The 22,691-nt window shown below is 40.7% G+C and overlaps 1 protein-coding gene across 3 annotated transcripts in view; it reads left to right on the top strand.

The window, feature by feature from the left end:
- Window positions 1-22,691, top strand: part of LOC133541473 (cdc42 effector protein 4-like) — a 43,575-nt gene that overhangs the window by 7,338 nt on the left and 13,546 nt on the right. The window contains exon 1 of one of the 3 annotated variants that reach the window (XM_061884918.1): window positions 6,567-6,710. The exons of 1 other annotated variant lie outside the window; for it this stretch is intronic. The gene's annotated coding sequence lies outside the window, so the exon portion shown is untranslated. Of the gene's footprint in view, window positions 1-6,566; window positions 6,711-22,691 lie in introns of those variants that run through there. One more of the 3 variants, XM_061884919.1, reaches the window with a different exon arrangement.

Below are 22,691 nucleotides of genomic sequence, written 5' to 3'. Positions count from 1 at the left end.
GAACTGAACTCTCGCGGCTGTGTTGGAGCCACTATGGATTGAACTTTCACAGTATCATGTTAGACCCGCTCGACATCCATTGCTTTCGGTCCGCTAGAGGGGGGGGGTTGCCCACATCTGAGGTCCTCTCCAAGGTTTCTCATAGTCAGCATTGTCACTGGCGTCCCACTGGTTGTGAGTTTTCCTTGCCCTTTTGTGGGTTCTTCCGAGGATGTCGTAGTCGTAATGATTTGTGCAGTCCTTTGAGACATTTGTGATTTGGGGCTATATAAATAAACATTGATTGATTGATTGATTGATTGATCTCCGGCAAGAGGCGACTTTTTACCACAATTTTTTCACCGAAACCTGCCGGTTGACGAGTGTTCGGGATCCATGTTCGCTTGACAGTTCTGATCCATAGTAAAGCTTCACCTCCGGGAATTTTAAACAAGGAAACACCGTGTGTTTGTGTGGCTAAAGGCTAAAAGCTTCCCACCTCCATCTTTCTACTTTGATTTCTCCGTTATTAATTGAACAAATTGCAAAAGATTCAGCAACACAGATGTCCAAAATACTGTGTAATTATGCGATGAAAAGAGACGACTTTTAGCCGTAAGTGGTGCTGGCTATTATGTCCCCTCCAACCAATAACGTCACACGTATGCGTCATCATTCCGCGACGTTTTCAACAGGAAACGCCGCGGGAAATTTAAAATTGCAATTTAGTAAACTAAAAAGGCCTTAAAGTATTCAATGTTTTGGGACCAGAGTTTGTCACAAGCTAAGCGACAAATGCGGCCCACAGCAATTAAAATCAGAAATACTTTATTAATCCCCGAGAGGAAATTGAGATTTTCAACACAATCCCATTCAAGATCAGACAAACATTACAGGGAGACAGAACAGGATCGCTGACGGGTCTGCCAACTTCCAGCGCCCCTTACAAAAGAGGTTAGAAACAGGTAAACGCTGGGTAGGAGGGGGAGAAATCAAATACAAATCAGCCTAAGCCTAGGCTCCCTGGAAAGGGGTCCAGACTAGGCCAAGGGGAAAAACACCTCATAGGCATAGCACACATAAACATGTTTGTAAGAGGTAAACATCAAAGGACATTAAAGGCCTACTGAAACCCACTACTAGCGACCACGCAGTCTGATAGTTTATATATCAATGATGAAATATTAACATTGCAACACATGCCAATACGGCCGGTTTAGTTTACTAAATTGCAATTTTTTTAATTTTCCGCAAGGTATCCTGTTGAAAACGTCGCGGAATTATGACGCTTATGTTGACGCGTGCTTGTGACGTCATTGGTTGGAGCGGACATTTTAGCCCAGCACCACTCACGGCTAAAAGTCGTCTCTTTTCATCGCATAATTACACAGTATTTTGGACATCTGTGTTGCTGAATCTTTTGCAATTTGTTCAATTAATAATGGAGACTATAAAGAAGAATGCTATTAGTGGAAAGCTGTGGATTGCAGCTGTCTTTGGCGACCAAAACACAGCTGGTGTTTCTTTGTTTGTTGTGAAGCTTTAATATGGAACAGAGCGGTCAAGCGAAAATGTTTCTTTACCACATGTCAACCAGCAAGTTTTTGGATGAGAAAATTGTAATATTGAGTCTGTTCTTACCGGAATCTTGAGCGGAGTTTGCGTCCTCCCGCAGCAGCTGTCAAAAAGGCAGCTGTGACTTTCTTGGCTCCTCCATATGGCTTCCCTCAGAGACACTGGCGGTCACAGAAGCCCTCCGACTTTCAGGTATGACTTTATAATCTCACTAAAACACTAGTACCACAATAAGCAGATAAGGAATTTTCTGGAAATATCCTAGTAAATGTGTCTAATAACATCTGAATCGCTCCCACTGCCGTCGCCTTTTTTTCTTTTTTCTAGTGCTTCACTCTAACTTTCATCATCCACAAATCTTTCATCCTTGCTCAAATTAATGGGGAAATCGTCGCTTTGTCGGTCCGAATTGCTCTTGCTGCAGGTGGCTCACATTATAAACAATGTGAGGAGCCCTACAACCCGTGACGTCACACACACATCGTCTGTGACTTCCGGTACAGGCAAGGCTTTTTTAGTAGCGACCAAAAGTTACGAACTTTATCATGAATGTTCTGTACTAAATCCTTTCAGCAAAAATATGGCAATATCGCAAAATGATCAAGTATGACACATAGAATGGACCTGCTATCCCCGTTTGAATAAGAACATCTCATTTCAGTAGGCCGTTAAAGACATTAAAAGAGCAGAGCTGATGCAACCAGCTGCCACTCCAGCAGTGTCACTTCTACACGCAGCCTCAAAAGTAAAAAAAACACAAAAATAATCAACCATTGCGCACACATGATTGCACCATGCATAGACAAGCAACCAAACAAACACTGTGGGGGCCTCTGTGATGTTCCACGCCCTTATCTGCTGGGGAAGGGGGAGCAGACCCAACAAAGCAACCGAGAGAGCCGACTCCACCCTCGGCCAATGTTGTTACTTTTTGTACGTTAGTTGCGCACATTTGTCACGCAAAGTAAATCATCCAATTTATAATTCTTAACATACATGCCAACTAGGACAGTTTGATCCGATCGCTGAAAACGGTTGTTCTTCTAAACCAGAGGTGTCCAAAGTGCGGCCCGGGGGCCATTTGCGGCCCGCAGTTAATAGTTTACCGGCCCGCCACACGTTCTGCAAAAATTGCGAAATTGATAGTATTGCAAAAATAAATTAAAAAAAACATTAAAAAAAAGTGGAATGAGGTGAAATCTAATGAGAAAAAGTGGCAATGTTGACACAAAGCTGCCATGCAGGCATTGTTTTTCCCTTTTGTCTATATTTTCTTTTTTTCCATTGCTCAAAAAAAAGGACAAAAAAAATCTGTTATAATGAATTATTACTTAAAAAAATATCACTTTCAAATGTTTTATGTGGAAAAAATATTGCATATGTTGTGTGGTTGCCATATAAAAACATCAAAGTTTTGACAAAAGAGCATAAAACAAACAATAGTTCAAACTTAAAATCGACAGATATATTGGAAGTTTATCTTGAAATTTAAGTGTTAAAAGTAAAAAAAAACTAATAAAAATGCATCACTTTATGAGTGGGGAACATTTCGGATCTCAAATATATTTAGTAGGATTTTATCAAACTTTTCACTGTGATTACTCTAAAATATTAAATAATTAAAATCAATGGTGTCCTGCATTATTGATCTTTGAGGGTTTTAATTGCTAAATAAAGGAACTCTCCTGAAGGAATAAAAAAAGTACTATCTATCTAAATACTACATATTTCAGTTTTACTATAAAAAACAAAGTTGTTCTTTGACAGAAAAGGCATAAAACCTTATTTGTTTTACTTTATATCAACCTCAAGTTGATATAGAGATTTACTGTAAGCATTAAATAAAAAATAATAATAATAATTTGACTTATTTTTAACATTTTAGTGACTGAGACCCTCTATGCTCCCCAGGAGCCCTAAGGATTAAAAAAAAAAAAATCCATATATTTTTTTATGGTTTGAAAATGATAAATATCAAAATGGCCCCCGCATGCTTAAATTTTTCCGTGTGCGGCCCTCTGTGGAAAAAGTTTGGACACCCCTGTTCTAAATGAAATCGCGTTCAAAACAACAATGCTTTGGTTCTTGTTGTTTGCTAACATTTTTAATGCAACATGAACTTTTGTTTAGGGCTGCAATGATTAATTCAATAGGAAATACTATTTTTATTATTTTATTAGTGGGGATAGGTTGATTGGCAACTATAAATTGGCCCCCCAAGTGTGTGAATGTGAGTGTGAAAGTTCTCTGTCTATCTGTGTTGGCCCTGTGATGGGGTAGCGACTTGTCCAGGGTGTACACCGCCTTCCGCCCGAATAAAGCTGAGATCGGCTCCGGCGACCCAGAAAGGGACAAGCAGTAGAAAATGGATGGATGGACATTTTTGTATTTGTATTCTCTTGCTTCTATTAATCGTTTGATGACTGTAACTAATAAAAAACGTAAACATTTTGGACGGCATAGAGTACCCAGAACTTTAAATACGCTGACATGTTTTTTTTTCTGTTTTTTTTTTAACGGTTTCCGCAATAGAGCACACATGAGTGCAGTGGTTTGTGGTTGCCATGATATCTGTGTGGCGGTGAACAGCGGATTTTTTAAAACTTTTTTTTATTAATGCACACGTTAAAATTGCAATTTTATTGTGCATAATGTGCATTTATTACAGGAAAAAAAGAATAAATGTCATAGCAAGCAGAAAAAGCCTTGTCTATATTTTCCCTGAAATACGCATTTAGGCTATACAGCTGGGATGTCAAACTCATTTTTAGATCACGGCCCACATGGTGAGAAATGTACTCCCAAGTGGGCCAGACTGGTAAAATCACGGCACGATAACTTAAAAAATAAAGGCAACTTCAGATTGTTTTCTTTGTTTAAAAATAGAACAATCACATTCTGAAAATGTTCAAATCATATTTTTTTTGTTTTGTTTTGTTTACGATGTAATATTTGTAGTTGTTTATACTTTATGAATAAATTATGTGATTAATGTTCATCAGTCAACTCATTGGTGTTCATTTTCAATCTATCAAGATAAAAAAATACTATCAAAATGAAATTACAGGATGTTATTTTTTAAGGGTGTGGGAAAAAATCGATTCGAATATGAATCGCGATTCTCCCATTGTGCGATTCAGAATCAATTCTCATTTTTGAAAAAATAGATTTTTTTTTTCATATCAATCCAAACAATAAACAGCAATACCATTACAATGCAATCCAATTCCAAAACCAAACCTGACCCAGCAACACTCAGAACTGCAATAAACAGAGCAATTGAGAGGAGACACAGAACAAACCAAAAGTAGTGAAACAAAAATGAATATTATCAACAACAGTATCAATATTAGTTATAATTTCAGCATAGCAGTGATTAAAAATCCCTTATTGAAATTATCATTAGACATTTATAAAAATAAAAAAGAAGAACAATGGCTTACACTTGCATCGCATCTCATAAGCTTGACAACACACTGTGTCCAATGTTTTCACAAAGATAAAATAAGTCATATTTTTGGTTTGCTAAATAGTTAAAACAAATTTACATTATTGCGATCAGTTGATAAAACATTGTCCTCTACAATTATAAAAGCTTTTTACAAAAATTTACTACTCTGCTTGCATGTCAGCAGACTGGGGTAGATCCTGCTGAAATCCTATGTATTGAATGAATACAGAATCGTTTTGAATTGGAAAAATATCGTTTTTGAATCGAGAATCGTGTTGAATTGAAAAGAAATCGATTTTGAATAGAATCATAACCCAAAGAATCGATATTGAATCGAATCGTGGGACACCCAAAGATTCGCAGCCATATTATTTATGTAGTTTGCTCATTTTCCTCGACTAGTGCACCAAAATGTGGTTTATTATTTTTACATATGTAGAATAATTAACAATGATACAAAGAATTGCTATTGTGACATCTGGTGGACACATTTAGAGCTGCAGTTTATTTCTTTAAAAAATGTTGGCTAATTTTTACAGTTAAAAACTCATCTCGAAGGCTAGATAAAACCTGTTTGCGGGCCGTACGTTTGACACCCTTGCTATAAAGCTTGAACTGAACTCTCGCGGCTGTGTTGGAGCCACTATGGATTGAACTTTCACAGTATCATGTTAGACCCGCTCGACATCCATTGCTTTCGGTCCCCTAGAGGGTGGAGGGTTGCCCACATCTGAGGTCCTCTCCAAGGTTTCTCATAGTCAGCATTGTCACTGGCGTCCCACTGGATGTGAATTCTCCCTGCCCACTGGGTGTGAGTTTTCCTTGCCCTCGTAATGATTTGTGCAGTCCTTTGAGACATTTGTGATTTGGGGCTATATAAATAAACATTGATTGATTGATTGATATATTCTATTAGGTGCATAAACTAAATGATAGATTGCTCGATTTACTAAAATAATTGATCGCTGCTGCCCTACTTTGCCCGATGCCACGGTGACTAGCGGAGTCACAATGCTTGCAAATTTCCATTTTTAAACGTGCACATTCGTCAATGCAGGGTATTTGAAGAATGGTTTTGGATGAAAATCTGCAATCTTATGGAAAAAATAGAACAAGTATGACTAAAAAATTGTAAGGCTACCCGCTGGCGTGGCATTGCATAGTCGTGTTTTTGCAGGTCCTTTCAAGTTTTCATCAGTCATGTAAACCAATCCTTAGTTTCACTTGAAACAGTTCATAATATCCTTTTCAATAATGACACTTTCATGACGTTGTTGGGCCACTATGGCATTGTGAGCTTGTCTCGCATGTCATAGTGTGAAAAGCTTTGACTGGCGCTTTTGTTTGGCGCCATTGTGCTCGTCCCCATGAGCCAGCGCTGTGGAAATGGCGTTGTACAAACCTGCTGGTTAATGGTAAACCACTCTGTTGATTTACGTAATCATTGATTGTTTAACGCTCAGCTGTTTGGTAGCTTCAGACTGGCAGCTTGCTCGCTCTGTAATTATGGCACTTAAAAACAGGATTCTTCGTACCCCGTAATTTCCCCTCGCATACCTTCCACCGTAAAAAGGAATGCATGCAGTTTTTTTTTTTGCACCAGTCTGTCAAGATGGAGCCTCCGCATCTGGCCGGCCTCTTTCGAGACTGACCCAGTGTCTTCCTATGGTAATGAATGCATGGACACACATGGAGCAGCAGATCCGTGAGTTCATTATAAAGTGTCGATGGAGATAGGAGTGGTGTTTGTTTGCTTGGTCTTGTTTACACAGGAAGGGCAGAAGGCGGAGTAGATTTCCGGCGATGGGATAGCAGGCGTCGGTCGGTCATTTTCCCCCTGCCCTTCCTGTGAACGTAACCCTTCCACTCTTCGACACGGGGGACATTATATCCAACCAGGCTTGGAAAAGAGAAGTAGCCAAGAAAGTCTGCGTGATGCTGAGAAACATATTCTTGAGCCAAAATATCATTGAAAGAATACTGTATTGGTTAAGACGTCAGAGTTAGTCATAGATGCCTCATAATGGATATGAACAGCATTGACATTTATGAAAAACATGTATGCTTTGCCTTTGGCAAAAATGACTTCAAAGTACTACTTGTTCAACTGGAATTCCAATCGTGACAAACCAGTATCCATATGTGTGAACATGAACCACAGATACTCACTTATGGTTTAGAAATTTTGAACTAGTTATGTGTGATTTGTTTTCAAGCCAATACAGATAACTTCCTGCTCCACAAGACATAACAAGATACCGATAACCGATCACATTAGAGATGCGCGGATAGGCAATTATATCATTCGAATCTGCATCTCCAAAGTCGTCATCCACCCGCCCTCCACCTGAACCAACATTTTATTAGGACCGTACCCGCCCGCCAACCGCCCGCTGAAACACATCAAAGGTTGTCCGCCTTTACCACTCACGGAGCTATTTAAACCTTTTTCACAGAGTAACGATGACAATTGGAGCCGCTAACGTTCCCGCGACTATCCAATAGCGTTCATCCTGATTACAAGAATATAGGCGTGCTTTGAAGCCATTGTCTTAGACACCTTCAACAACATGTACGAACCGATTGTTGGTCCGGCAACATGTTGTGTGCAGCTTCCGCAATTACACGTACAAGATTGAAAGGCATACTGGGTGATACAGAGTACACTGATGGTTGTGATATATGTTTACCTGTATGTCATCTTTTTTGTAAGGGGCGCTGGAAGCCGGCAGACCCGTCAGCGATCCTGTTCTGTCTCCCTGTAATGTTTGTCTGATCTTGAATGGGATTGTGCTGAAAATTGTAATTTTCCTGAAGGAACTCTCCTGACGGAATAAATAAAGTACTATGTAATCTAATAAACAACTTTAACACTTACTAATATGCGCCACGCTGTGAAGTCACACCCAACAAGATTGACAAACACATTTCGGGAGAACATCCTCACAGTAACACAAGATAAACGCAACACAACAAATACCCATAATCCTTTGTATTCATGACATTTCCTGAATATATTTTACACCCCCGCGCCCCCAACCCCGCCCACCTTACCGACGCACGGGGGTGGGGGGTTTGCTGCTGGGGGTGTATAAAATATTCAGGAAGTGTCATGAATACAAAGGATTATAGGTATTTTTTGTGTTGCGTTTATTTTGTGTTACTGTGAGGATGTTCTCCCGAAATGTGTTTGTCGTTCTTAATTGGTGTGGCTTCACAGCGTGGTGCATATTACTAAGAGTGTAAACAATTATTTATATCACAACTATTAGTGTACTCTGTGTCACCCAGTATGCCTTGCAGTCGTGTGCGTGTTGCTGCGGAAGCCACACACAACATGATGCGGGACCGACAAGCAGATCGTACATGTTGTAGTAGGTGACAAAGCCAATGGCTTCATAGCACGCCCTAATACATATTATCAGGGTGACTACCGGCAGTCATTCAGGAGAATAATAGCGTCTCTTATAGTCTTCTTCGCTTTATGACACGGGTCTTAAATGGCACTTTGAATGGCAAAGGATACCGACCACAGAACCATGCATATCAAATATTTCCATATAGTTCAACCGCCACCTGCCCGAATCTAATTAAAATCTATTTGTTCGTCATGTCAACCGCCCGACCCGCGGTTTGTCCGCGCACTCCGCGGATGAGACCGCAAACCGCGCATCTCTAGATAGCATACATTATTCAGTATTTTTAAATTGTAGATTTAACTGTAGTTTGTGCAGAACTGGAGGTTCGAAAGACTCAAAGGTTAAGATTTGTCCTAACCATAAGGCCAGTAGTACTGAGGTAGAGCTAACATCACATGCAGTCGTGGTCAAAAGTTTACATACACTTGGGAAGGACATAATCTCATGGCTGTCTTGAGTTTTCAATGATTTCTACAACTCTTATTTTTGTTGGTGTTCTGGGATTAAAGGCCTCACCTTTTCTCCTCCAAACATATTGCTGGGTATCGTGGCCAAACTGCTCAATGTTTGTTTTATCTGACATCCCAGAGCAGGGGTGTCAAACTCAAATACAGAGTGGGCCAAAATTTAAAACTGAACAAAGCCGCGGGGCCAAGGTTGAAAAATTAACCTTTTAATAGGGACCCAAACATGTTTTGCATTGAACATTGAACAAGCAAGGCTTATATATCTTTATAGTGACATGCATAATCGAGTTTCAAATAATAATAATTCAAAATATCAATGGCATATCAAATACAATTTTAATCGAAATTTAATGCCTCTTTTCTATTTCTAGCCTTTTCAGGTAAATATCAAAATAAACTTTTCCCACAGGCTAATAATACATTTGAAAATAAAATAACAATGAATGAATCAAACATTCAAGCCTTGAAGTAGCAAGAGAAAGTTCATGAACAAAAATGTTAATTATTGCTCAATTTGCTACACTGATTTGCTTCAACAATGAATATGGAACAAGCAACGCTTATATAGCTTAACAGTGCAAATCCAACTTTCAAAAAAACAAATAAAAAAACAGTAATGGTATATTAAACTATTTAAATAAAAAATGTAATGCTTCTTTTGTATTTGCAGCCTTCGAAGGTAAATATCAACATTAACTTTTTCCACAGGCTAATAAATTTGGTTTGGTGGTAGCGGGGGTTGTATATTGTAGCGTTCCGGAAGAGTTAGTGCTGCAAGGGCTTCTGGGTATTTCTTCTGTTGTGTTACGGTGCGAATGTTCTCCCAAAATGTGTTTGTCGTTCTTGTTAGGTGTGGGTTCACAGTGTGGCGCATATTTGTAACAGTGTTAAAGTTGTTTGTACCTCCACCCTCAGTGTGATCTGTATGGCTGTTGAGCAAGTATGCCTTGCGTTCACCTTGTGTGTACCACCCGCGTATGTTATGGGGCTTGGCTGGCACGCTGTTTATATGGAGGAAAAGTGGATGTGACGACAGGTTGTAGAGAACGCTAAAGGCAGTGGTTTTGAGGCACGCCCCCAATATTTTTGTCCGGGTGGATATCAGGATAATGTTTGCCCCAGGAGATTTTCGGGAGGGGCTTTGAACTTCGGGAGTCTCCCAGGAAAATCGGGAAGGTTGGCAAGTATGAGTGAATGAACCGCTGCCTTGTAATACTGGCGGGCCAGCTCTAATGTTAATTTGATATTGCCTCAAGGGCCAAATGAAAGTACACGGCGGGCCATATTTTGGCCCGCGGGCCAGAGTTTGACACCCATGTTCTAGAGGAAAGTTCTGTGGTCAGATGAAACAAAAATTGAGCTGTTTGGCCACAATACCAAGCAATATGTTTGGAAAAAAAAAGGTGAGGCCTTTAATCCCAGGAGCACTATGTCTAAAGTCAAGCATGGTGGTGGTGGTATTATGCTCTGGGCTTGTTTTGCTGCCAATGGAACTGGTGCTTTACATAGAGTAAATGGGACAATAAAAAAGGAGTATTACATTCAATTTTTTCAGGAAAACCTAAAATCATCAGCCCGGAGATTGGGTCTTGGGCGCAGTTGGGTGTTCCAACAGGACAACGACCCCAAAAACATGTCAAAAGTGGTAAACGAATGGCTAAATCAGGCTGGAATTAAGTTTTTAGAATAGCCTTCCCAAAGTCCTGACCTAGATAGATAGATAGTACTTTATTGATTCCTTCAGGAGAGTTAATGCTGAAGAAACAAGTCTATTTCAGAAAATCAACAAATTTAGCTGAACTCCACCATTTTGTCAAGAGGAGTGGTCAAACACTAAACTAGAAGCTTGCCAGAAGCTTGTGGATGGCTACCAAAAGTGCCCTTTTAAAGTGAAACTTGGCAAGGGAGATGTATGTGCTCTAATCGCTCTATCAGGAAAAAATAAGAGTTGGTGAAATTATTAGAAACTCAAGACAGCCATGACATTATCTTCTTTACAAGTGTAAAGACCACGACTGTACATACAATAGATCAATAGTGAAGCTTATGTCATCCAACCATCCATTTTTCTACCGCTTTTCCCTCCTGGAGTTGCCGGTGGGCTGGAGCCCATCCCAGCTGTACTACGGCGGAACTGCAGAGTACACCCTGGACAAGTCATCAGCTCATCGCATGGCCAACACAAATAGACAAACAACAATCACACTCACATTCACACACGAGGGCCAATCAGCCTATCCTCAAGTGCATGTGTTTTGTTGGTGGGAGAAAGCCGGAGTACCCGTAGAGAACCTACGCAGTCACGGGGACAACATTCAAACTCCACACTGAAAGACCGCGAGCCCAGGAACCACACCCAGGACCGTCTCGCTGTGAGGCATGAGCAATAACCACTCCCTCATCGTGCTGCCCAAGCTTATGTCATGATTTGCATTAAAAGGGAACATTATCACAATTTCAGAAGGGTTAAAACCAATAAAAATCAGTTCCGAATGGCTTATTTTATTTTTCGAAGTTTTTACAAATGTGTCACCCATCATGGAATATCCCGAAAAAAGGCTTTAAAGTGCCTGATTTTCGCTATCTGTAAATTCACCGTCCATTTTCCTGTGACGTCATATATTGATGCCAACATGGCAGATAGCACAGCAAGATATAGCGGCATTAGCTCGGATTCAGACCCGGACTTCAGCGACTTAAGCAATTAAACAGATTACGCATGTATTGAAACGGATGGTTGGAGTATGGAGGCAGATGGCGAAAACAAAATTGAAGAAGAAACTGAAGCTATTGAGCAAATAGCTATTGAAGCTATTCTGCAATCGCCTTCTAACCAACGATTGAGTGTCGCAGGATATCCATACATCTCTGTGCCATGTCTGTCGTAACATCGCCGGTAAAATGTGCTGACCAAACGAGGGACTTTCGCATCTTTTGACACTGGAGCAACTTAAATCCGTCAATTGGTAAGTGTTTGTTTGGCATTAAATGTGGGTGGAAGGAAAGGCTGGATGCAAATGTACATACAGCTAGCCTAAATAGCATGTTAGCATCGATTAGCTGGCAGTCATGCCGCAACCAAATATGTCTGATTAGCACATAAGTCAATAACATCAACAAAACTCACCTCTGTGATTTCGTTGACTTTATCGTTGGAAAAGCATCTGCTTCGAGTGTCGCAGGATAACCATACATCTCTGTGCTATGTCTGTCGTAGCATCGCTGGTAAAATGTGCAAACCAAACGAGGGACTTTCGCATCTTTTGACACCGGTGCAACTTGACTCAGTCGATTGGTATGTGTTTGTTTGGCATTAAATGTGGGTGGACGGAAAGGCCCGATGCAAATATAGCTACAAATGAGGCATAACGATGCAATATGTACATACAGCCAGCCTAAATAGTATGTTAGCATCAATTAGCATGCCGTGCTAATCGATGCACACGCCACGTAAATCAACTTGAATCCGTCCCTGATCGTGTTGTTACACCCTCCGAAAACACACCGACGAGGCATGATGTCTCCAAGGTACGGAAAACAGTCGAAAAAACGGAAAATAACAGAGCTGATTTGACTTGTGTGTGTAATGTGTTTGAGAAAATGGCGGATTGATTACCTATGATTGATCACCTATTATTCGCTTCAAGAGCGAATAATAGAAAGGCCTTTAATTCGCCAAAATTCACCCATTTAGAGTTCGGAAATGAGTTAAAAAAATATTTGGTCTTTTTTTCTGCAACATCAAGGTATATATAGACGCTTACATAGGTTTGGTGATAATGTTCCCCTTTAATCAGTGTGTTCAGAGGTGTATCAATCACGTCGAATTTTCTAGCCAACATACAACCAAAAAGTAGCAATGGCTCAGAAGTGTAAATCCTGGCCCCAGGTGGTCTGCTGCCCACTGGGTCCAATGTCTTGAGCGATGGTAGGGGGCGGGGTCTTATGCATCTCTGATATCCCAGCTGTCACTGGTTCGGGTGTATAGTGGTATCTATGGGCTTTTGGCACTGACGTCTTGCTGCCGGAGGAAGCAATCCACTGTGTCTGGATGCTTTCCTGTCACATCTTGGTGTCCATGGTTGACAGTTCAGCCTGTTGGGGCGAACACACGCAAGTTGGCTGTGGGAAACAAATTAAGGAGAGTGGCTTGGCTTCCATGGCCACCCCAGTGGTGAAATCCGAGACTTGCTAAGTTTTCTAGCGCCATCATTTAATTTCCTATGAGGAAAGTGTAGATCTCATTAGCTCTACGGTCGTCTGTGGCAGGCTTTTTTGCATTTTTCCAATCCATTGGTGGTGGAGATGGTTGGAGCTGACTGTGTTCTGCTTCTTCGTTGGCGTAGACATCTTCAATTGATTATTTGGGGTTCATTTCCGGTACAGTAAGAAAACAACAAAATATACATTTTTTTGGTTATTTATTTACCAAATTTGTGAACAATGGTTTTATCCTTTTAACATTGGGAACACTGTAATAATTCTGCCCACCTTATTCAACATCAAAGTAAAATGACAAAACTTTTCTTCTACATATGAAAAGTGCACATTAAACAGTTTCAAGTCAACTCTTCATGCTTAATTTATTACAGCATTTGGGAAGCCTGTAGTTAATTTTTATTATATAAATGTTATATTTTTATCAACGTGTGATAGCAGGGACCCTGCCATTCAAAGCTTTTCTGTCCGTAACACACACACACACACACCGCAAAATGAGCTAACGTTACGCTAAAAGCTAATTGAAGTGAATTGAAGTGAATTATATTTATATAGCGCTTTTCTCTAGTGACTCAAAGCGCTTTACATAGTGAAACCCAATATCTAAGTTACATTTAAACCAGTGTGGGTGGCACTGGGAGTAGGTGGGTAAAGTGTCTTGCCCAACGGCAGTGACTAGTTTATTTAGTTTATTAAGGATCCCCATTAGTCTACAGGATGGCGGAAGCGGGAATCGAACCTGCAACCCTCAAGTTGCTGGCACGGCCGCTCTACCAACCGAACTATGCCACCCCTTTAATTATTATATTTCACCTCAAGCCAGAACTGCGAGCGAGCTGAGCTGAAGCTTAAGTTTCTAGAAGGTCAACGGGCTCATAGTGATGTTAGTAGTAGTTGACTGGGAGGTGTTTATTATCATTTGGGGAGAGTACGCTGCCTTATGCTCACCTGCTAAACACCTATCTGCTCGACGCTGAAGCATTTACTACATGCGCTCTGAATACGCACTGCTGATTGGCTGTTACCGCTATAAATGTAACCAATCAGATGGTTGTGTGGGTGAGACAATGCTGCTGAGACAGAGGCAGAAGAAGCAAAGCAGCTTGTTAAGACTTTAGCTTAGAAACTTGTTCGGTACACTCCCGTACCGAAACGGTTCAACACAAGTACACGTACCATTAAACACCTACTACTCGGACAGTTTGCACACTGTTTGCTGCCATATTGGATTGGTTGACCACCACTTTGTTCACTGGAAGTAAATATCTCATAAAAAGTGACTGAAATACAACCTGTTATGTTATGATCTTCTAGGCAAGGGCATTACATAATCATGTCTATATCACCTGCCATCTGTTCAGTCTAACACAAATCATTATCCCAATCAATGCTGGACTCCCATAAGCATAAAAGGCACGTCTTTTTGTACATAAGTGGAGTGCGGGTCTTCTTCTGACACGTATTAGAAAAGTGTAGGTCAGGCAGGGAGCTGGTAGAGTGTCTGGAGTCTGTGAGGCTGTAAATGTAGCACAGACAAGTCATCTCCTCGCAGGTCATCACAGGTCAGCTGCCATACTTTGGTGCTGACTGGCTGCAGGCCTGCCCTCAGTCAAAAAGCTTTAAAGCCTTTCTTTCTACTTGCTCTCGCAATGTGTCCACTTCAGCACTGATCTAAAAGCTCAGTCATGAAGGCTCAAATTCAGGCATCTTTGGGTTAAACTAATCATCTCCAAACAGAACGTACTGCTCTGCGAGGTGAACAAAGGTCACATCACAGCGGATCGCCAGGTATGACTGTGGATAAAACACTTTTTTGTGAGAAATAGGGCTCAAAGATTTACTTTTTTTTTTTTTTTAAATGACTACTTATTTTCATTTAGTCCATATTTAACTGATCCTGGTACAATTTGGAATGGTAGGCTGTCGCCTGGTTTGGGTTTTTCTCTGCATAAATATCATGACTTTACAGATAGGGCCCAGTACCCCCGCGACCCCGAACGGGACAAGCGGTAGGAAATGGATGGATGTACATTACATTTGTGGCGCCCCCTATTGGTTGTGCTCGGAATGCTTTGGAAGACCTGTTACTATTCCGAATCGGCTTTATTGGCCAAGTAGGTTTAACACACACACGCATACTTGCCAACCTTGAGACCTCCGATTTCGGGAGACGGTGGGCGGCGGTGGAGCCGGAGGCGTGGTCGGGGGCGTGGTTAAGAGTGGAGGAGTATATTTACATCTACAATTCACCAACTCGAGTATTTCAAATACAGGGTTTCCCACACATTCATTTATTTGTGGCGGTCCGCCACGAAAGAATTACGGCCGCCACAATTTTTTATTTATTTATTTATTTTTTCGGCTTTTGTCTCGCTCAACCGCTCATAAAAGCAATATTAGCGACCAAAAGTTGTGAACTTTATCGTCGATGTTCTCTACTAAATCTTTTCAGCAAAAATATGGCAATATCGCGAAATGATCAAGTATGACACATAGAATGGACCTGCTATCCCCGTTTAAATAAGAACATCTAATTTCAGAAGGCCTAAACATGTTAAATTATTGGTGTTGTTTACTGGCGTCTTATTGCAGTCGATGCATATTTATGTGTGACTGCCATGTACTGGTCACACTTATTATTACACCATCAACCAAATAAAATAGCTTTGAGGTTGGCAAGCACAACCAAAATGATTTTGTACATTAGGCCAGTAGTCCCCAACCTTTTTGTATCAGCGGACCGGTCAACGCTTAATAATTTGTCCCGCGGCCCGGGGGGAAAGAATGGGGGATCTTTTTTTTTTTTTTTTTTTTTTTTTTTATTTATTTGTCATGAAAAAGGGACGTTTTTGTCATGGGCTTCACGGTGGCAGAGGGGTTAGTGCGTCTGCCTCACAATACGAAGTTCCTGCAGTTCTGGGTTCAAATCCAGGCTCGGGATCTTTCTGTGTGGAGTTTGCATGTTCTCCCCGTGAATGCGTGGGTTCCCTCTGGGTACTCCGGCTTCCTCCCACTTCCAAAAGACATGCACCTGGGGATAGGTTGATTGGCAACACTAAAATTGGCTCTAGTGTGTGAATGTGAGTGTGAATGTTGTCTGTCTATCTGTGTTGGCCCTGCGATGAGATGGCGACTTGTCCAGGGTGTACCCTGCCTTCCGCCCGATTGTAGCTGACATAGGCACCAGCGCCCCCCGTGACCCCGAAAGGGAATAAGCGGTAGAAAATGGATGGATGGATTTGTCATGAAAAAGGGAGGTTTTTGTGGTTTGTGCACTAATTGTAAGTGTATATTGTGTTTTTTATGTTGATTTTAATAAAAAAAAAAAAAAATTTTATTTTTATTTTTTTTTTTTAATTAAAAATTAATTAAAAAAAAATCTGCGGCCCGGTGGTTGGGGACCACTGCATTAGGCGCACCGGTTTAGACGCACTGTCGATTTTTGAGAAAATGAAAGGATCTTAAGCGCGCCTTATCGTCTGAAAAATACATTTTGCAGAATACATTAAGCTGTGAGAAAATTCAAGTCAGCATGACAAATGGAGTTCAATAACAGCGCCACCATGTGGTGTGTTTAGCAGAAGAAAAAAATCAATCAATCAATGTTTACTTATACAGCCCTAAATCACAAGTGTCTCAAAGGGCTGCACAAACCACTACGACATCCTCGGTAGGCCCACATAAGGACAAGGAAAACTCACACCCAGTGGGACATCGGTGACAATGATGACCCAGTGGAAACTTGCTGTGTTGGATCCGCTTTGGACTGAACTCTCGCGACTGTGTTGGATCCATTATGGATTGAACTTTCACAGTATCATGTTAGACCCGCTCGACATCCAGTCCAAAGCGGATCCAACACAGCAGCGAGCAGCACAGTCAACCCATTAGGGGTGTATGTTAGCCCTTTTTGAATGCAGCAGTGTAGCAGTTGCAGAGTTGTGTGTATTGCCATAGGAAAGTTGTCGTTGCGAATACATTGTGGCTGTCTACTATTTTATGACCATGCATTTGTACTTGAAATGGGACCTATGCTCCATTCTAGCCCCTTGTGTTGATGTTGGGACAACAGAGCCATGAAAAACATGCTCCGCATGACAACAACAAAATTTACGGCGCTTTCCAAATCAGCTTTTTGCTTAAGCAGGAGTGCTGCTGTTGTGAATTCCTTTTTCGATCATCGTGTTCCGTCTTTGCCCAGCGCAGCAGACGTCTGGTTTCCCTGAGAGATAATCTGATTTTCCGAGGCGAGATGAGATCTGTGGGCCCTCTAACCGAGTTTTGTGGCAGATCTGTTTCACAGAGGTGGCAATTTGTCGGCCTAATTATAGCGACACACATTTTTGTGCAGTCGTAGTGGTATAATGGTAGCATGTAACCGGACGACGTCTTGTTTGCGAATGTGTAAGCTAACAAATGGGACGTCTGCGGGTGACCCGCAATCCCTCAAACATGTCATTTCACCCTCGGGTTATCACTTATCCCATCCAGGTCAATGACTTCAAATTGTGCACACACAAAGTCCCGCCCCCACCCTTTCTAAAGGCCGCACAGCGTATTAATCCTCTATAGGGGCAATGCCCTTGAGTGTGTGTTTGCATCTGGTGTGTGTTGGCAGTCAGCCGACCCCTTTTATGCGAGACAGGAAGTCAGACGTTGAATGCAAACGATGCAGGAAGTCAATATTTTTTCTGCAAGTCCTCATCAATTCAAAGTGTTTGGCTCTTTTTATGTAACACACCGAAGCTGTAAAACTTTAATGGGAGCATATTAATTATGAGTGAGCCTTGGGATCGAGGCCAGCCAATGAGCGGCGGAAACTGTCTCAGGTGCACATGCTTAAGTTAATGTCTGATTTATGGCGGCCTGTTTATTGATATCGCTCTGCTCGCCTCACAGACAGTTTGAACAGATTTAGAACACCCTCCATAAAAGCAGGTTAGGTATGTAATTGGTAGTTATGCGTGCATAAAAAGGTGTTACCCAAGGTGCATTCCGTCAAAGAACCCAGCTAAATGCCGGCGGTGTTTGTGTGCATTCAAGACTTAGTCCATCATCACATTATAACTGTCAGTTTATGGTGCCACTTATACCAGTGGTTCTCAAATGGGGGTACGCGTAACCCTGGGGGTACTTGAACGTATGCCAAGGGGTACGTGAGATTTTTTTTAAATATTCTAAAAATAGCAACAATTCAAAAATCCTTTATAAATATATTTATTAAATAATAATTCAACAAAATATGAATGTAAGTTCATAAACTGTGAAAAGAAATGCAACAATGCAAAATTCAGTGTTGACAGCTAGATTTTTTGTGGACATGTTCCATAAATATTGATGTTAAAGATTTTCTTTTTTATGGAATAAATGTTTAGAATTAAATTCATGAATCAAGATGGATCTTTAATACAATCCCCAAAGAGGGCACTTTAAGTTGATGATTACTTCTATGTGTAAAAATATTTATTTGTAATTGAATCACTTGTTTATTTTTCAACAAGTTTTTAGTTATTTTTACCCTTTTTTTCCAAATAGTTCGAGAAAGACCAATACAAATAAGCAATTATTTGCACTGTTATAAAATGTAATAAATCAGAAACTGATGACATAGTGCCGTATTTTACTTCATCTCTTTTTTTTCAACCCAAAATGCTTTGCTCTGATTAGGGCAAGGGGTGTCAAACTCAAATACAGAGTGGGCCAAAATTCTAAACTGAACAAAGCCGCGGGCCAAAGTTAAACAACTTAACCTTTTAATACGGACCCAAACTAGTTTTGCATTGAATATTGAACAAGCAAGGCTTATATAAATTTATAGGTGAGTTGTAGCGGGGGTGTATATTGTGGCGTCCCGTTAGTGCTGCAAGAGGTTCTGGGTATTTGTTCTGTTGTGTTATGGTGCGGATGTTCTCCCGAAATGTGCTTGTCATTCTCGTTTAGTGTTGGTTCACAGTGTGGCGCGTATTTGTAACAGTCTTAAAGTTGTTTATAGGGCCACCCTCAGTGTGACCTGTATGGCTGTTGACCATGCTTGCATTGCATTAGCGTGTGTGTGTGTAAAAGCCACATATATCATGTGACTAGGCCGGCACGCTGTTTCTACGTAGGAAAAGCGGACGTGACGAAAGGTTATAGAGGACGCTTGAGGCAGTGCCTTTAAGACACGCCCCCGATATTGTTGTCCAGGTGGGAATCGGGAGAATGGTTGCCCCCTGTGATTTCCTTGAGGGGCACTGAAATTGGGGAGTCTCCTTGGAAAATCGGGGGGGGGGGGTTAGCAAGTGTGAGTACTAGCAGTGAATGCGGTGTTACAGCGACACCGCCACTGTACTATACCGTCAGGCCAGCTCTAATGTTAATTTGATATTGCCTCAAGGGCCAAATGAAAATTTGAGTTTGACACCCATGGATTAGAAGGTACTTGAATTAAAAAAATGTTCACAGGGGAACACCGCAGAGGCCACCACAGTGTATATGTTTGTTTTAGTTTTTATTCATAGCTGTATGTAGAAGTGGCTGGTTGTATCCGCTGCTTTAATGTCTTTCATGTCCTTTGTGTTCTTTGATGTTTGATGTTTCCCTCTTACATACATGTGAGAGGGATGTGTACTATGGCTATGAGTTGTTGTTTTTTTCCCCTTGGCCTCAGTCTGGACCCCCTCTCCAGGGCCCAGACTTAGACCGATTTTTTTTATTTTATTTTATTTTATTTCAGTCTTCTATTTTTTTCTCCCATTCCCCCCCCACTTGTTTACCTGAATCTCATCTTTTTTGTAAGGGGCGCTGGAAGCCGGCAGACCCGTCAGCAATCCTGTTCTGTCTCCCTGTAATGTTTGTCTGATCTTGAATGGGATTGTGCTGAAAATTGTTATTTTCCTGAACCACTGACTTATACCACTCACTTTTCAATTAAAACAGGGCATTCACTGTGAGAAACGTATTAGTTGGGGATGATTTTGAGTCTGATTGGGCAAAACTGTGGAATGGAGATCTCCCAACCGGTCATGCAACAAGCCAATGTACAGACTTTCTGGCATGTGAGAAATTTGGTTAAACTCGACAAGCATCTTGCAAAACTAGAATCCAACCCAAACTCTGCTTGTATGTTAAATGCATCTTATGTAAGATGTTGGTGTGTGTTCATAATCTATACGCACTTTGCATTGCTTTGTTGTGGCCATTTTGAGTCCATATTGACTGGACTTGAGTGGAATAGTAACAATGCAGTTGTATTGTGTCAACACTTGAGGCTGGAATATTCCGCACTGCGCCACCCCCTCTAAACATTAAGGTCAGGGGTGTCCAAAGTGCGGCCCGGGGGCCATTTGGGGCCCGCAGGTAATTTTTTAACGGCCCCACGGCACATTTTAAAAATACTATGGGAAAAAATGAAAAACATAAAAAGTGGTATAAAAGAGCAAACCGGTGAAATGTAACAAGAACATGTTGCAATGTTTTTTTCTTTAAAAAAAATAAATAGTGAATTATTGACCAATTCAAGGCTCCAATTACGTCACATTAAATATTCCACTTTGAGATATTTTTGGGGGCAAATGTTGGATATTTTGTGTTTGCCATATAAAAACTGAGCTCTTTTTTTTGTTTGTTTTTAAAGAATGGCCTAAAACGAACAAACAAAAAACATAAACAATAAAAAAAACTTATAATTGACGGATAAATCTGAAGTTGATCTCGAGACCATTGTGTTAAAAGTCAACAGTAAAAAAATATATATAATTTATTTTTTAACACTTTAATAATTAGTGTGTTTTGTTTTTTAGTGTCATTGCACAAAAAATAATAGTGAATTAAAATCACTGCTGTTATAAGTTGTTGACCTTTTTTCCGGCTCCAATTATTATATAATATCGAACATTCTACCAAAAAATTTTATTGGGTGAAAATATTGCATATTTTGTGTTTTTTTTCCCCAATAAAAAAACATGGGATAGGTTGATTGGCAACACTAAAAAAAAAAGAAATTGTCCCTAGTGTGTGAATGGTGTCTGTCTATCTGTGTTGGCCCTGCGATGAGGTGGCGACTTGTCCAGGGTGTACCCCGCCTTCCGCCCGATTGTAGCTGAGATAGGCACCAGCGCCCCCCGCCACCCCAAAGGGAATAAGCGGCAGAAAATGGATGGGTTTTCTTTGACAAAAAAGAGCTTACAACTTAAATCTTTAAAAACGTCACATTGACAGATAGACCTTTTGATGATCTAGAGATTTAAAACTTGAATAATAATAATAATACTGAATGATGACACATTTTTAACATTTTATTTTTACCAAAAACCTTTGGGGTCCCTGGGATCAAGCCTGAGTGGAAGCTTAAATGTATATTTTTTATACATATCTTATATATGGGTTTTTAAAATAAATGGCCCCCGCTTGCTTTGATTATTCAGTGTGCGGCCCTCAGTGGAAAAAGTTTGGACACCCCTGATTTAGGTGGAGCTAAGGCTGGGCGATATGGCCTTTTATTAATACCTCGATATTTTTAGGCCATGTCACGATACACCATATATATCTCCATATTTTGCCTTAGCTTTGAATGAACACTTGATGCATATAATCACAGCAGTATGATAATTCTATGTGTCTACATTAAAACATCCTTTTTCATACTTCATTAATATATGGTAATTTTAAACTTTCATGCAGAGAGGGAAATCACAACTAAGTCGATTGACCAAAACTGTATTTCGTCCAATTTCTTGGCACTTTCACATCTTTGGGCCAGTGGTGCAACTTGAATCCCTCCCTGTAAGTGTTGTTACACCCTCCGACAACACACCCACGGAGCATGATGTCTCCAAGGTTCCAAAAAATAGTGGAAAAAACGGGAAATAACAGAGCTGAGACACGGTGTTTGTATTGTGTTTGAGAAAATGGCGGTTTTATTAACTAGGTGATGTCACGTTCTGACGTCATCGCTCCGAGAGCGATAAATAGAAAGGCGTTTAATTCGCCAAAATTCACCCATTTAGAGTTCGGAAATCGGTTAAAAATATATATGGTCTTTTTTATGCAACATCAAGGTATATATTGACGCTTACATAGGACTGGTGATAATGTTCCCCTTTAATGTCCGCCATGTATGTCGCGGACTCAATGTTTAGGTCCAGAGTACATAGTCGCCAAAAACAAATGGACAATGAAGGTGAAGGCAAAAGAGTGAGGAGTGTTCTCAGTCATCTGTGAAACTGATGCACAGATGAGTGGTCCACCCCAGGTCCCGACTTTGAACAGCCAGAGCCTCGTCTGTGGTCACCTAATAACCTCTCCACGCAGGAGAGGTTGGCAGTGCAGAAAAGAGACGGCAGATCAACTAGTCTAAAAGTGGGGTCTATTTAAAGGCTAGTGTATACAAATGAGTTTTTTATGGGACTTAAATGCTTCTACTGAGGTAGAATCTCTAACTGTTATCGGTAGGGCATTCCAAAGTACTGAAGCCCGAATAGAAAACGCACTTTAGCCCTCAGACTTTTGTTGGGCTCTAGGAATCATTAATAAGCAGGAGGTCTTAGAACGCAGATTTCTTGCCGAGACACATGGAACAATACAATCAGCAAGATAGGC

This window comes from Nerophis ophidion, linkage group LG23, assembly GCF_033978795.1.
Source record: "Nerophis ophidion isolate RoL-2023_Sa linkage group LG23, RoL_Noph_v1.0, whole genome shotgun sequence".
NCBI classification, from domain to species: Eukaryota; Metazoa; Chordata; class Actinopteri; order Syngnathiformes; family Syngnathidae; genus Nerophis; species Nerophis ophidion.
Note: the sequence above shows the minus strand (reverse complement) of the source record. Positions and strands in the feature narration are given on the sequence as shown.